The sequence below is a fragment of the Amblyomma americanum genome, chromosome 1, assembly GCF_052857255.1.
Source record: "Amblyomma americanum isolate KBUSLIRL-KWMA chromosome 1, ASM5285725v1, whole genome shotgun sequence".
Classification (NCBI taxonomy): Eukaryota; Metazoa; Arthropoda; class Arachnida; order Ixodida; family Ixodidae; genus Amblyomma; species Amblyomma americanum.
Genome location: NC_135497.1, coordinates 332,327,743 through 332,344,436, shown reverse-complemented (window position 1 = coordinate 332,344,436; position 16,694 = coordinate 332,327,743). Strand labels below are relative to the sequence as shown.

Genomic DNA, 16,694 nt, shown 5'->3' with positions numbered 1-16,694 from the left:
CTTTGCAACTAAGTATTCAGCGGCCGTTTCTTTTTCCTTTCAGTTCTTTAACCTTTCCTTGTTTCTGGTCTTTTGCGTCTACTGCGCATTTGAGTAAGGTAGCCCAGCTGGGCTGATGCCGTCCCGAGCTCGGTCAATCCCGACGCAGACCGATGGTCGCCGAACTCTGACGACCATATATGCGCGCCATTCTCACATCCTCTCTGAGTCGAAGTTTGATGGCGGCTGGACGACCTACATTCCGGAGGAAGAGGGATTTGATTCACCACATGGCATGTCTAGGTTGCCGCACGCACTTGCAGCGTTATCCACATTGATGAACGGCGTGAGATTACTTTCCTCACACCACGTCAGAAACTTCGCGTTAGCGATCCCGTGTAGGGGCAGGCGCACTGAGGAACGCACACAACGGACAGTCGTCCCAGCCTAAACCGAAGAAGACCCCGCTTATCGCCAGCGATCCCCTCATATATATCCTGCCGGGCGGTGACGTCACCAATGAGCTCGGTCGCCGCTGCCGTATTGCAACGCTGGCGTCGCTCAATGAAACACTGGTGCGCTTTTGATGCGTTCGGGTGGGCATTTAATGGAACGCGGGTTGCGTTCGATGCAACGTGACATGGGCACAGCCACAGTCCCTATATGTAACTGGCTTTTTCTTTACCATATCAGCAACACTTGATTATTGCTACCAGAAAAATGAGCACAATAAGTAAAGACTAAAAAACCTCGTGAAAACGCCTACTTTAATCAATTGTGTCATCTGTAAACGCTGAATCTAAACCTGAAGAAGGATAACGACTATTTGGTTATGAATTTTTTCTAATTCTTGCAAAAAGTGAACTCCACTCGGATACAGATTAGATCTGCAGTCAAGCTGCGCCCACATTCAGGACCACCTCACAGAATTCCTCCGGGACAAAAAAGTCGCACATTGTTAAAGCTTTTCTTGTTACCTTAACTAGAAGCTAACGACTCGACGAAATTGTAAGTTCAATAATTCTGATTCCAAAAAAAATCAAAATTCTGGGTCTCAATATTTCTGACAACGGCTCCAGCGCTTAGACCTCAAAATGAAACCGTACTGCAATCGGCAATACATCTTCACAAATTAAGCATATTTCCAATCGCCATCCCGGCATGAGAGAAGCAGACACACGTCACCTCATTCAGGCCTTTTGCCTCTGCAGAATCACCTACTCCATCTGCTACCTCTACCTCACACCCACGGAGAACGAGCAATTATCTCCATAGACTCATCCGTACAGCCTACACAACTGCTCTCCTTCTTCCTAAATCAACGCCCATGCAGGAACTCTTTCAACTGGGGCTGCACAACACCCCGGGATGGCTGATAGAAGCGCAAATCTTAGGTCAATACCACAGGCTCTCACATACCGAAACAGGCCAAACAGTCCTGCGCCGGCTCGGAATCAACCTCCCCGGCCATACCACGGCGACACAAACTCCTCCCACTGCTGTCAGTAATGATTTCTACAACCCGCCACTTCCTAAAAACACCCACCTGGACAATGACCGAGAGAGACGGGAAGCGCCTCAGCACAAGCACTATCCTCATACTCCGGCAGTTCACCTGGACGCGGCCGAATGTTCAAACCAAGCAGTTTTCACATTCGTCGCCGTAAACGGATTCCAAAACCCGATTGTGAGTGCGTCCATTCCAAATTTTGCAGATTCCCTGGAAGCCGAAGAGGTAGCATTTGCCTCAGCAATCCCACAATCCTCCGCTAACTATAGTTTTACAGCTTCCAAAACAACAATTAGTAATTATGCCAATCGCAAAATCCACTCCCCGGCGGCTAAAATCCTAGAATCATCCCCTCACCTAATAGCCTCATCACCCTCCTCTGGGTCCCTGCACACAGCGAACCCCCAGGCAACGTGGCCGCTCACACACAAGCCCGAGGACTCGTCAACCGGGCCGAAAGCGACCTTCCTTCGTCTCGCTGTCCAGTGATCGATTTCTCAACTAGCGAGACATCATCCTGTTTAATAGATATTCCCGCCTAACCTACCCTCCACCGCATAAATCTCTTCCCAAAAGCGACCAGGTTTTGTGGCGCAGACTTCAAACGGCCACAGTCACGACCCTTTCCTTCTCTCCATTACAACTCACGGTGAAACCTCTCCTCACTGCCATTTGTGTCCTAGCACCAAACCTGAATTTAGTGACACCTTTCTGATTTTTCGAACAAACTCATGCCCCCGTGGCAAGGGCCAGAACTCAGGAGGACGGGAGGCTGTCCTGCGCAGCTCTCAGCAGGAGCCACGGCTTCGGATGGTCTCGAGGGGTCGCCCAAACACAAAAGTGCCGGAAATCTAGATCGGCCCGAGGACCCATCGTCATCTTGCTTCCTCTTTGTCCCTCCCCCTTCACATGATTGTATCATCAATCCCTAAGGTTGCTTAACTGCCCAACTCGGGCTTGTCTGATATGTACCCAGCTCGATCGACACGCACCTCGCTCTGCAGGGCGCTCGCCTTGCTGGTTCCCCTGTAGCCGTGGCACTCCATTTGTTGTTCGCCTTCCCTTGCCGACAAACAGATTGACCTCTTTTTTGTAGCGATAGCTACATTACGGTAGCATTCGGAGCCTTCGGCGTGGCAGCACCGTGGCGGTGGCGGCGCTACCACCCTGTGGCGGCGTCGCCACTCTGTGACTGCGCCGCCACGCTGTCGCGTGGTTGCCCACGTGGTGCGGAGCAGCTGCCGGCGGCGCGGCTAATCACGTGGTTCATCACGTGGTTGGTCATGTGAACAAGTTCCACTCGGCCAGCTGTAGCTATCGCGCCACTCCAGGTTTAACCAGAGCTAAACCACGGCCAATTTTTTAATTTGTGGGTCGACCTCACAGCCACGACGAAAGGAATATTTTCTTTGCGCCGGCGGTCCAGTGGCACCGGTGAGGACTAATAGTGCGTTTCAGTGATTGATCAGAAGCAGCTTTTCTTGCTTCGCGGCGGCGAATGCGAACTCCATTGGTCGACTCGGGGCCGTCTTCTATAAGCCGTCCATATTCCATTGTCCATTTTGTATCGATTTGGTCCCCTGTCATTGCTAAATAAGATATACCAGCTTTCAAGCGTCTGTGGCTAGCCACCCGGCCATTGGGTGAATGGCGACCGGACCTCACCGTTGGCTGCCACCGACTGCTGTATGCAGCCAATGGTGAGGCGCATCTCAATGCTCTGCCAACAGCAGGCGACCGAACAGGACCATTGGCTGCCATTAGCTGCGACATGCAGCCAATGGTGAGGTCCAGTCGCCACCCACGCAATGGCCGGGTCGCTTGCCGCAGACGCTTGAAAGCCGCGGGTATATCTGAGTGACCAATGGCGGAGCACCAAATCGACGTGAAATATAAAACAGAAAATGGGCAGCTTATAGAATATGGCCCCTGGGTAATTTCGATCGGGTTCGCGAGCTCCACTGATAGTTTCAGAGCAACTCGCTCTGCAGAGGAGCATTCTCTCTTTATCCGCCAAGAAGCGGATTCATCAGAAACACCGGGGTGTGGTGCTGTTGCTTCTAGAATGGTCAAGACACGTTAGCTTGTCTTTAGCGCTGTTTAAGACATAACCAAATGACCCTGGGCGTTTGTATAAATTTCTGGTGGCGTTCTCGGATCGAAGATTTGCGCTTCTCGCCCTTATTAGACACCTTTAGCATACCATGCACTGTGTCGCCATTACCGGAGTTCCGGAAACCCGCGAACTGGCAGTGCGCATCCGTAGATGCGCAGAGCAATGTGCGACAGAAATTTGTCAACTCTGTCATCATCACTGGTCATATATATGCTGGTTATCACCAAGCAAAAATGGACGACCAGATGCCAGTCTCAATTTCCGGGACTGGTTGCGCATGAGAGCTTCCATCAATCACCTTGCCGGAGGATACTAGTATTTCATTGGTAGATCAGGTTGGGTCGTCATGTGTAAGATCCGGTTGCTGTGGCGCGGATTGAACACCACGCTCCAAGTCGATCAATGGAAATTGCCATAAGCTGCCACGCTTGCAGAGGAGCAGAGAGAGCACTGGGGAGAAGCAGTGTGACGAATTGGGATCGACCAGAGGTGGTTTGACTAATTAATCGTGGGGGTGGCTTCCGGTCGACGGGCGAAATGTTTTGGGAAGGCAGAGCAAAGCGAGGAGGCAAACGACAGGGGCAAGAGACGGCGCCACTTGTCGACTGCCGACGTCGCTTGGGCCTTCGCGCGAAAGGAGTTCTTAGGTGTATTTAGGTGTAGGCTAGTTCGGTCAGGTTCAGACTAGGGAGCAGAATACAGTTTATTATTCTATGGGCCAGGTTACCTGAACCAGCAGCTAAGAATTTCCGCTCTTGTTCCTGTGTCGTTCAATTAAATAAATAATTTTGTGAACGAATACCAACTTATTCCTTTTCCGGGTGACCAGCCTTTGCACTAAACATAATTTATCTAAACACGTGTCTGCACACGATGTTTGAGCCTGGGCACATTCTGACCATTTTGTAGTAGGAATGAAGTGGTTCTAAGATAGTCAAGCAAAGGTAGGTCAGGCGTAACGACTTTGAGTGGTTCATGAACCTAGAGGAAACGGTGTTCGAATCGTTAGATGAGGCGGGAGACACGGATTTAATGTGAAGATGTTGCGTATTAAGTGCGCGCCTGAACAGTGTTGACGAAGAAAAGGCCGGACAAGCGTCACATGTGGAGGCCCTAGAAAGAGAGCTACAGGTAGAAAATGCAGAAAATGGAAAATTTCAGGAACAACTTGTAAGAATGGAGTAAAAAATGGCCGATACCGCCACCCGAAACGACAGAGGCGTACCTTCCAGCCTGAGCCATGTGGACGAGCCCTCCAGGGGTGTGGGCAATGGAGAGAAAGTAGGTCTAAAACGCTTGTTTATTCACAAGGCGTCTAGTTCTACTGCATGAGCTATCTTGTAAGCCCTGCACATTTGAAAAATTTGAAAAGAAGTTTCCTCTTCGCTTCCAGTTTCCAAACACCTGCCATTTATCTGAAACTCGTGGAGGCAGTGTGTGTGCGCGTGCGTGTGTGTGTGCGTGCGTGCGTGCGTGCGTGTGTGTGTGCGTGTGTGCGTGTGCGTGTGTGCGTGTGTGTGTGTGCGTGTGTGTGTGTGTGTGTGTGTGTGTGTGTGTGTGTGTGTGTGTGTGTGTGTGTGTGTGTGTGTGTGTGTGTGTGTGTGTGTGTGTGTGTGTGTGTGTGTGTGTGTGTGTGTGTGTGTGTGTGTGTGTGTGTGTGTGTGTGTGTGTGTGTGTGTTTGCGTGTGCGTGTGCGTGTGCGTGTGCGTGTCAAATATTTTCTTTTTTATTCTGGCCACGAATGTATGGGGATTGGGCTTCTTGAGCGATCGGAGTGCGCGCTCCCTGCTGCCGTTTTGCTTGTTAGAGAGAACGCCCGCGGGGTGTCCGCGAGCTGAATGCAGGCAGCCGCGATGGTTGTCGTCCTTTCCGAGGGAAGCTCTTTTGAAGAACTGCTGTAGATCACCCTCCATTCTGTTCTTCCCGCTTCGACTTCGTGTCCCCATTGGGTCACTCCCAGTGACAGCGGGAAATGAACGGTGATATGCTTGGGTATCGGGACCGAGGTCTTCACCGCATGACGATGAACTCTGCAGACGACGGAGGGAAGCCTTCAGGAGGGTTGGTAAACTTTAAGGTTTATTTACATATTTACAACAGAAGCAGGGAGACCAAAAGTCAGGGCTGAAGTGCCGTGAAACCATCCAAATCGCGGCTTAAATACAGTGGATATTCCCTAGGCACCTAGCTAGGGAAACCGGTGGCGGATCAAGCGTCCAATGGGCAGACACACTCTTCATAGTCTCTTCCCTAACCCCGTGACCACTCCGCCCTCACAAACAGGTGCACAGGCGATAAGGAATCCTGGCGCCTTGAGGTCCTGGAATGCTGTTTCCGACGGGTTGACCAGGTGCATAAGGTCGTTGACTTTGCAGGCGGTGATCCCTTCCGTGGGAAAGAAGCGTCCTGACGGCCCCGGGATTCCAGAGGGTAAGATGAATCAGCCGTGTCCGCCCCGGCTTTTTCTGGCCGCGCAGGTGCAAGCGAGCGAGGCGGGTCCGGCGCCTTTGTTCGCGTCTTTCTGTCGGTCCACGTGAGGCCGCAGTTCGGGAGCAATGCCGCATTCCATACTCCGGACGAAGGGATGAGAGGCCTTTCGTCACAGCTCACCGTCGCCAGGAGCCGTTCCTAATCCTCTTCTGAGGACGACAGCACCTTTGGTCAAACATAGTTCGATGGCGCCTGCCGGGCTCGTCTGTTCCCGCTGTCGGGGCTTCCGATCACATCAACGGGGAGATCGCCACCGACTCGGGCAGCAGAAAGGTGCGTAGATTTCGCCTCCCGGGTGCCCCGGCCTTTGCCGGGGGACCAAGAACGCGGGTGGTGTAACCTTGCGCACCTAGTATGTACGATTGAGTCCAGGCCCGAGCCTCCGGAGTCCCGTCATCCGCCTGTGCGGCGCTCACGCGCTCTGGATTCGGGAGGGCCTGATCTGGCTTGTTCTCCGTCATCGCCGGCCATTGCCGGTGACGACGCGCGATGGACCATCGACGTGAGACCTGCGTCGTCAAGATGTGGTCCGCGCATTCCCCATCCTCCCTCGTGTTCTGTCGCGCGCGATTTACCCCCTCTGGTTGGCCGTGCGGCATGCTATCGCCCTTTGCTGTGCCGTCACGCACTTATGTAGTCTTTGCTTTGCGCGCGCGGTTCCGCGGTCCCGCTTTCGGGTGCTGCGGCTGGGCTACGGGTTGTGCTGAGGTCTGCGGATCAGTGCAGTGTTGTGTAAATGCAGCTTCCTGTGTAATAAACACTTGTGCTCTATAATAACTGCGCCTTCCTTCCTTCGGAGCGAGAGCACAGGCGCGCTGCAAACGCTGGCAGTACCCTCAGCTCGCTCTGGCCCGAACCCGCGATATGTGGGCGAATTGCCACCTAATTAACACTTCGGCACAGGTTCGTAACTAAATCCCACACAATAAGCAGAACAGAAGACAGGTGGGAGGGGGGGGGTCAAGTGGTAGATTCCTAACAATGCCAAAGAAATTACAATAAAGCTTCGCTCCCCCTGCTATGTTAGTCGCCCTTGCCCTGCCTTTGACCTGTACGCATAATGGCGACGCCCACAAAACGCGTGGCTGCGGGTTCTCCCAGCAAGAAAATTGCATGCAAGCTATGTGCAAAGCTCTGTCTTTTGTTTGCATACTCTGATTCTTAATAATTTGCTTTTTATGTGATGCCTGGAACGCGTGAGGAACCTTCTGACAAGTGAAAAAAAGAATTATATCACATTGCCCCTCTCAGTGCAGGAAAGCAACCAAAGGCTGTGCGAATGCGCAAGTGTCTCAGTACGACCATTTTATTTTTTCAGTTTTATGCTATATGGGGAAAAGGTTCCAAATCGACGCTGCTTTCCATTCGCCATATTCCCTTAATGGCAGCGAAATCACCTCTCTGCAACCTGTGATACCCAGAAAACCGCATTCAGCCGCTGGCATCCGACAGGGTACAGATATGTACTAGCTAGTAGATTAGCTACTGTGCACTGCTAACTAATCTTGTGCAGTGAAAAACGTCTAAACTTCAACAGTACCTGTCTATTTTAAAAGTGTACTCTGAATTGCTAGCGTGAACTTTAATTAAACTACACTTGAAGCGCCTCATACTTCAAGCTCAAATGTGTAATTTCATTCATGCCCTTTTTTTAATATTTCCTTTAGAAGCAGCCTCCTTTGACGTTGTGCCTCTCGACCAGCGATAACATGACATGCCTGTATTTTTTTACAACAATGGATGTCAAGGTACTCTCCTTGCTTGCAAGTGTGACATGTCTATATTCATTACTTTGGGTAGCTAAATTGAATACCGAAAGAGAGCGTGGATCAAGGCACTCTTATTTTCTACAGCGGCCAGTGCGTTGGTTTTCTGTAAGCATCGAAAGAAATCTGCAGGACACTTGGCACGAGTGTTTTGTCCCCAATAAAAATATTGTTTGAAATCAGTCACTGTAATTTCATTGACTCATTTTTCTGGAACACGAAGCTCTAAAATGAGTCTTCCATAGGAGTACTGCTTTTAAAATGAGCTTCCTCATGAAGTGAAATATACTCGCCTGGGCATCATAAATGCCCCCGTATAGTAAGAGAAATTGCTCCAAAAACTTCTTGAAAAAATTGCTTAAAACGAACAGGCGCATACTCCTGAAATGTACTATAAAGTGAGCTGCAAAGGTGTATATAATATTTCTATTATTAGCCATGCGAACTCTTTTCTGAGCGGAACCTTTGATCCAAAATAAACTCTTGCCTAGAGAGCGGTGACACTTTATTCCTTCTAGCACTCCGAAAATACCTCGTCAAACAGAGGAGTAGAGCAGATTCCCCTGTTCAGAGGAGTATCTAACCACCTTTACGGGATTGCGCTACGCGACGAGCCATTTACTCCTATCCGGGTGTTTTTCTGTTTACGGCGTAAACTTTAAAGTACATGCTTTTTTCTGCTCTTTGACGCTGTAGGAGGCCTCATCACGGCCGCTCGATCTCTTAGAATCATGCATGCAAGTTTGCGGCTCCATATCAGTGCTCGTTCAGGCACATTGTCGCAGATTCGTTTCCCGGTGAATGCAGGTTGAAACGTTGCAAAGTTCTTTGGAAACGTTGCCTATTTAGGCATAGAAAATAACTATTTTCCCCTCTGTTTTTCTCTACATGTCTTAAAGGTGGGAAGTATAGTACTAATTCCGGGGAAATGTTTCGACCTAGTGATTGTTTTCTACGTTTCGGGCTTCTATCTGGCACGCACGCATTGGCATTAAATTATAACAGTTTATGGACGGGGAATGCCTGTGGACTTCAACAAACAGTTACCGCGAATTTTTTTTGCAGTGAATCTGCCAACTAGTTGTGACTCTAAAGCACCATGCCAGTCGCCTCGTTCTGACTATAGCCATAGAGGGAGTGAACTGGAAAACGAACGCAATACCAAAGTATCTGTGCAGGTGAGTGTTCACTGTGCTGAGCTGATCTTTCTCTGTAATTATACTGTCGCTCATGTTTTTTTGGCGCAATATGAATGCGACACGATATAGTCAAACAAGACTATGCGATAAGCCTCATCCTGGATAAAACCATCGAAATCTATGCCAGGCTCATACTCACGACAATTCTCGGGCAATCCGCACACAGCTTGCTGCAGCACAGCGAAGCTCGGTTTCTGTACTGGCACTATATGGAAGCTGTACTTATGCGCAACTCCCGCGCCGACGGGAGCGCCTCTTGCGGCAGGGAGCGCACGTGCTGAAGGTGAAAAAACGCCGCCGCAATCCCATCGCGGCGGCTAGCCCTACTACATTCTGGGTCTAGTGAGGTTGGTGATTTTGAACTTAAATGTTTTCTCTGTCGGCTGCACAAGCACATTAGATATTTCGCAAGGAACTCGGTCTGACCGCTTTCAAGGCAGGCTGTCCACTTGATAGCGCGGCCCAGTTCATAGCGCGTGTTCCGCTGCGAAAGTCACATCACACAATCTAGCGTTTGTCGGTGACCGGAGAATGAAAGTTACGAATTCAGCTTACATACAACAACAATGGTAAGTGGCAGAACATCACTCGCACAGGTGCGAAAGCAAACAGAGAGACCAACCCGCCATTCTATCGGTCCGCTGTGTTGTAAAAGCGGCACCCCATCCTCCCAATGGGGATCGCTACAATATCACAAAAGTTCTGTGAAAAAAAAATATTGGGAACTAATTTGATTTCAGCACAAACTTTTACAGCTCTATTGAACCTGCTGCAGTTCCTGCGCCATTAAAAATCCAATGCATGTTGATTTAAGAAAACAACAGCAAATGGGGAAGGCGCTTCCTGTGTGGTTCCTCTTTGTACAAAAAGAATACTAGCCGGCCCACACTGCACTACAAAAATGAAGTACATTAATCACTGCGAAACTTTAGGCGTGCGCAGGAAAATTACGAAAGTATGAACAGTTTTAGGAAATTTCGTCATTATGCCGGATCGATTTCTTTCGCCTTGCTTGAAAGAGTGTCGTTATTTTGCTACTGGATTAGTGCAGCTCATCGCAACGATAATTCACCAGTCTCCCGGATTTCAATTAGTAATTACTCCTCGAATTTCCCCATCTATTTATGTCAGCCAACCATCGATTGCTTTCAGTACCGTTTTCTACCTGGAGAATCGCCTAAAGCTTGTGCTAAACTGGTTCGTGACTGAAACTCCGCATCTTGAACGAACAGCGTGGCTCACCCACAGGCACTCCAGCCACCATCCTCTTCAATAAACGTTTCCTCACTCACTCACTCATTACCTAGAGGGAAGCAGGCTGGTGCCACCGTCTATGCGAGTTTCTTATATAGCGCCGTCATCCACCGCGAGATTGCCGGGATGAGGTTTCGGGTTATGGCATGGCTAGCCTTAGGTAGACGAAAGCGTAGATTCTACCTCGAAATTGGTAGTGGCGCCGCGATGATCTACTGTGTGCGCAAACTAAGTTATTTCGACATTTCGTTTTTCACCCCTTGAATAAATTTAACGCAAGTGAAAGTTCGGTATTAGGCTGATACGAAAACTTCCACAAAACTTCTTCGATGTTTGCACCGAGAGGAGTTGTATTTTTACTGCTGAACCCACGTTTTGTGCCCCACAATAGCCAAGTAAGAAACCTCGTCTTCCCGGCATTCCTGTGCCTTTTCGGAGTGGATGAAGTGTAGCGCCACCAGCTTTACCTCTAGTTGATATCACGAAACTCTATGCTGGCAGCGCGGCGAGCATGCGCGTAATCTCGCCAGCGGCTAGATTATGCGGCCGAGCAAGCAGCGTACGGGGCATACCAGCGCGGCAGCGCAGTCGTGCACTTCGTGGTTCCACCGCGCCCAGCCGCCGGCGAGTCATGCATGGGTCGTGTGATGCGGGAGCAACATCGTTCCCGGCCCTGCGCTGTCGTCTACCGGCAGCATAATTAACATCAATACTATGCTTAAGTGGCTGCGACTGTGGCAGCCCCGTCACATCTCTAGCGCAAATAGATGGCAGGTGGGGCTAATTGAGTGACGTTCATTTTTAATGAAAAACAAAGCGCGAACGGGGGAGCATGCAGTTGTTTCATCGGAACGTCCGCACATTCAACTGCGTTCCTGACAGAGCAGCCGGCTGACATTTTTGCTGTAAATTTTGCTCCCCACTCCCCTCAGCAATACATCTACGGCCCTGAGGGTACAAATTAAATCAATAAATAATCTTTGTTCGTTCTTTCCCGCGTGTGTGGATGTAGCAGGGTCAACAGCTGTGTCCTTATATGGTGGCTAGTGGAGCGTTCCATAGTTTAGCTGTAACCGCCGCGACAGTCGCTCCGTTGATAGCGTTAAAGAGCTCGGACGCTATTGCGGTGTTGTGCTAGTGGGAGCGCTGCACTTTGCTTGAACTGCGGTGGGGCTGCGTTTTTCTTGCGTATTTCACTGTTTTGTTAGCCCGTAATAAACGGGGTTGTTGCTGCTGCTGAGCGCGTTACTCCTCGGTCCATAACTTGGCTCGCAAAACCTCCTTGAGGAGAGAGGTTTTCTCCATGGCACCCAACGTGATTATTATGAGCAGAGGTGGGCAACCTCATGATGTTTCGACCTCATGAGGTCGACCTCAATCTCAAAATGACCTCAACTTCACGTCGTGAGGTGAGGTTGAGGTGAGGTCGGCGACGGCTCGAAATTTTGTGAGAGGTCAACAAATCAGACCTCAACATCACGCGTGAGTTTGAGGTTGAGTGAGGTCGTCATTCAGTGAGGTCGAAATTTTGAGGTCCAGACTTTTTGCAGTTTCCGCGTCTTACTCCGCCGAGTGCCGCTTCGAAGCGGAGTTGGAGCGCATCACCACAGTGTTCATGCAAAGACGCTTGGTGTTCGGTTTTCCCTGTTTGGACAACCGGATTCTACAGTCCGCTCTAAGCTTTCGGTGCTGCGCCGTAATGTCCGTTCAGCCCGAGCCGACAGGAGGACGCACCCCTCTGATCTTCCTGGAAGGAGTGCTGCTGTCACGGCACGCCACTCTCCCTCCCCCTTCCCCTTCTGGCGTAGCACCCGTAGCTGCCTGCCCGTCGGCTCAAACTCCCAAGAGCGCGCAAAGCACGTAACTCACGTTGAGCCGCAGTAGCTTTGTTTGATGCCGCAAACAAATAAGTTCAGTCCAACAAACACTCAATAAATTCGTCGCAGAGCGGATGGCTCCTAGCAAGACTGCTTCGTGTTCATGCTCGTTGCCGGCGTTGACATCACGACTCTTGCCTTGCAGTCGAGTAAAGGGGATCCTACTGTACGTTACAAGCTGACTTAACAGAAATTGGAGCAGTCGGCACAGGCGAGAGAATGTGATTCAGGTGGTTCCTAACAAGGACACCTTCTGATTTGATTAAAAAAGCACGAATCCAGAAAAACCTGTATACGACCGTCGAAGCTTTTGATCGGTGTCTTTCCCTTTCGAGCCTCTCACCACTTCTGTATATTCCCGTTCCGTAATGCAAGCAGATGAAAAATAAATTCACTTTTATATCCTTCCGAATCACCTCTATTTGGTCTCCGGTTGCTTGTTCCTTCTCGGAAATTCACATATTATGCCGAAATACCGCAGCACGGGGCGAACGTACCAGCACAGTGGTGTTAATGCGCTGAAAAAATGCAAAACTATAATTAATGTATGGTGATGTGGTAGCTGATTTCTTTTCTTTTTTTAATGAAGATATGTGAATAGAACTGATTACGTGCTGGCGCTGTTCTGATGAGTCGCTGTTTCAAACCTTCTAATATGACGTTTAATGGGGCTCACTTTTGTTCGCTTCCGTTTTAAGTGTGTGATTTTTTTTTTTTGCAAGTTTGTAATCATTTGTAATCAAGTTTGTAAATCGAAGTATACCGATGTGCGTCTGCGTAGCCGTCGCATTGTAAAGTACATCGGCGACCAGTTTCGTTACATTCGCTAACTATTCTCAAGTCTAAAAATAGTATCGTGAATACCTCCCCCCTCCTCCCAATTTCTGGTAGATGGTGTAGAAGGTCTGTGTTTGTCAGTTGCAGTTCGTGCGTGGACAAGCCAGAGGCATTCTACACGAACAAGTATATATACGTGTACACGAAGCAGGTTGCCGTATATTGGCACTGGTAAAGCACTCACCGACGTATTGGTCGTAATCGCGTATGAGACACCTCTGCGTTATTTCTCTCAAATAAGATTCAAATAACACATCTATTTGTTTTTCCTTTGCTAACCTAACCTAGGTAAAATAACACATCTCTTTGTTTTCCTTTGCTAACCTAACCAAGGTCAAATAACGCATCTGTTTGTTTTTCTTTTGTTAACCTAACCTAAGCACAATGTCGTAGGTGATTTAGTAGTGAAATGCGAAGCATTGACCAAGTACTCAGGATAAAAAGCTTTCTTGAGGATACACCGAGGCACGAGTGGCAACGTAGTCGCCGTCAGTTACATAAGTATCAAACAGGTCAATCAGCGCCAGTGGGTGGATCTTCTTTTCGTAGCGCTTGAGGGCAGGGCAGGGCTTCCACCGATACCGGAACATGTGGGGGTTGAAGGCGTCGTTTGGCGGGAAAAGGTCGTTGTTTGAGAGGACAATGACCGGTGTGCGCGAGGTGGTCTGGTCCTGGGAGTACTTAACGGCCACGTCACCACGAAAAGTTTTCTTTACTGTGTCGAACGCGGTAGATTCGCAGTTTGGCTCGTTCCACACCAGAATGCGGCGGCCCATCGTGTCTTGCAGGGGCAAGTTTGAAAACCTGTTAAATTTACGGATCGTGCCGCGGTTAATGTAAAACGACAAGACTATATCGAAAAAAAATTCTTGTCTGCATTCGAGGGCGACACGATTTCCATGCAGTTTTTTGTTCGGGATGAGCTTCTCGACCAGGCCATAGAGATTGTTTACAAAGTTGTGAATCTCCTCGTGGTCGCCTTCAAACTGGAAAGCAAGCAGCTCATTCATGGCCTCAGAGGACTCGGGTACGTCCACGTACCCGTTCCCGCCACGTTCCCGTTGGGTGCGTCAAAGAGGTGGCACGTATTGCGGTACATTTCGATAAAGCCGAGCGTGGTCCAGGTGCACATTTCGTCGTTTAGGACCTGGATCGCGTGCTGCAGGTGCTTGTTATCCAGCCGGATAAAGCGCATCTCGGGGTCGGCCAGCCATTTGGGTGTGCGCACAATATTGCTCAGTGGCGATACTTGGTTCTGCCGGAGCCACTCGTAGATGGGTTCTTCCGCTTTTCTTTTTGGACGTGCTCTTGAGCCCTCACTCGCTCGTGCGCGTACTCGCTCAGCGTTTTTATCTCCTGGTGCATCTCTGCGGCCGTCATTGCATGGAGTTGTACCCGGAAGCTGTGCGATAAGTACTTCCAAAATTCCTGCGGGGACGTGTCCTTCACCTGGGGATTGTCCCAAACTTTGAGCTCCACAGTCGCTACCCTCTCTTGCCCTCCCACCTTGAAATATTACAGTACTCGGGGTTCACAAGACAGATACTGGATGAGATGGAAGAAGTTCCGAGGCCTTGCGTGTGAAGACCGAACTGACGAGCGGTTTGGTTTTCGAACGAGGTCAAGGAATATAGCGCATCTGCAGGATCCATTGCAGGCCGCGGCGGACACAATCGTCCTCTAACGGGTCCAAGTACTTTACGCGTGGCATTGCGTGAGGGCGGATGCGCATTATCGGGTCCATGGTTGGATCTTGTTTTGACGACTCTGTGTTTGACAAGTTGCTCATAATAAAGCCAGCACAGTCCGCTTTCAGGGGCAGAGCACTGCGCGTGTAAAACTCGTGGCCGCCCTCGCAGCTGGGGCCCAGGCACCGCCAGGCGTTTTCAGACGTGTGCTCGTAGTTTAAGATGGGCGTACGCACGCGGCCTTTGAAAGGAAGCTGGTTCGAAAACTTTGTCAGGCGTGGGGCTGGTGTCCTTTATGTGAATTAAATCGTAGCCAAACTTGTGCCGCTGAGCACCCATGCTCGTAGGAACGTCCGTCGTCTCGTCACCCTGTTCCGTCTCCGAGCGTCGCGTGGTCCGTCTCGCTGAACGGCTGAACGGATGTGGCCTTCATGGTATTGCCGCTGGCACCACGCGTTACGCGGAACATTCCAGTGTCCATGTGCGCGTTTAGTCCTACGCGCGCCTGTCCGTAAACGAGCATGTCAGAGTTTACGAGCTGCACCACCGAAGAACCCGTCCTCCACGGAGTGCGCAGGCCATGGGGAGTTATCTTTACGAAGCTCTTGAGCGCCTTGGTGTGCAACGGCAGCTTGTAAAAAGTCGCTTTCGGCATGTAGAGGTAGGGGCGATCGACGGGCAGGCGCGACGTGCTCGTTAAAATGCCCGGAAAAGTTTTCTCGGAATCGAACTTTACCTGCGTCTTAAGCATTACGTAGCCCCACGTTGCGAGTATTTTACTCTCATGGAACACCGTGACCACCCCATGGTCTCTAGGAACTAGCAAAATTTGGGTAACGAGCTAACGAGCTTGGTAGCATTACTATCCTTATTTCCAATTCCCACTTCGCCTGCTGGCTCCGTCGACTGCTGCTCTCCTTCCAGTTCTGCGGTGGAGGAGTCCGCGGGGATGCCGAATAGCTGTCGCGGCATTCGGTGTTGTTTGCTAGGGATATGTAGGTTTTGCTCCGCTGCTTCTCTTTCAGCAGCACGTTTCCGTGCGCTTGACATTCCATAGACAGACCGGCCCTAAATACGCTCCTCTAAGAGATTTTTTGTGCCTAGGCTTACCGCGCCTAACGCAGAGTGCAAGTTACCGGTGCTCGCAAAGTCTTTGAAGAATGCCTGCGCAGAGGTCTTGTCCGCCGAAAATACGTCCTCGTGTCTGCTGGCCCGGCTGTAGGCTAGGTCGTGCTGCTGGGCAATGCGGACATCCTCGTCCCTGTTTTCGGCAGGATTCCCTGGCCCAAGGTAGCGATGACCCGGGAAGAGCATTCCTAACACAGATTACAAGAGAGGCACGGTAGCTGTAGCGATGACAGCAACAGCTGCACTTGACCAGGCCACTGGTGTTTGAACAGCTGATCCCCCTACCCCCCAAATAACGTATTTTTCCTTTGCTAACCTCACCTAGGTCAAATAACGCATCTATTTGTTTTTCCTTTGCTAACCTAACCTAGGTCAAATAACGCATCTCTCCAAGGGTTCATCCCAGATTATATGCTTCTCCTACTGCGTGCACATCAATAGTGTCTCTACACACCTTATTAAATGATACCATCATCATTTTGGCTTTCCGGTCTCACAGCTAGGATTCTCAGAATTGTTTTTAACTGAAAAACTTAATCGCTTTTTTTTTTTGTTTTCTGACGTGGAGCAGCCGACCTCAACCGCAATTTTTGAGGCTGAGGTGAGGTTGAGTGAGGTCGGCAGTGGCTTCAGGAAAAGTGAGGTGAGGGCGTCTCAGGAGACCTCAACCTCAATTGATCAGGTTGAGGTTGAGTGAGGTCGGCAAATGTTTTTTGAGGTTGAGGTGAGGTCGAGACTCTTGAGATGAGATGCCCACCTCTGCCCGTCAAGATAACGTACCCAATAACATACCCGATAACACCAGGTCCCGATAACATACCAAACACTTTTTTGAAGCGCTATGCGGAGT

General features: G+C 50.0%; 3 pseudogenes; 1 reads left to right on the top strand and 2 right to left on the bottom strand.

Annotated features, from left to right (window-relative positions):
• Window positions 1–543: 543 nt before the first annotated feature.
• Window positions 544–2,344, top strand: LOC144120944 (uncharacterized; annotated as a pseudogene).
• An 11,115-nt stretch (window positions 2,345–13,459) lies between these two features.
• On the bottom strand, window positions 13,460–14,408 carry LOC144120936 (uncharacterized; annotated as a pseudogene).
• Window positions 14,409–14,649: 241 nt separating this feature from the next.
• LOC144120928 (uncharacterized) lies at window positions 14,650–16,030 on the bottom strand (annotated as a pseudogene).
• Window positions 16,031–16,694: the final 664 nt, after the last annotated feature.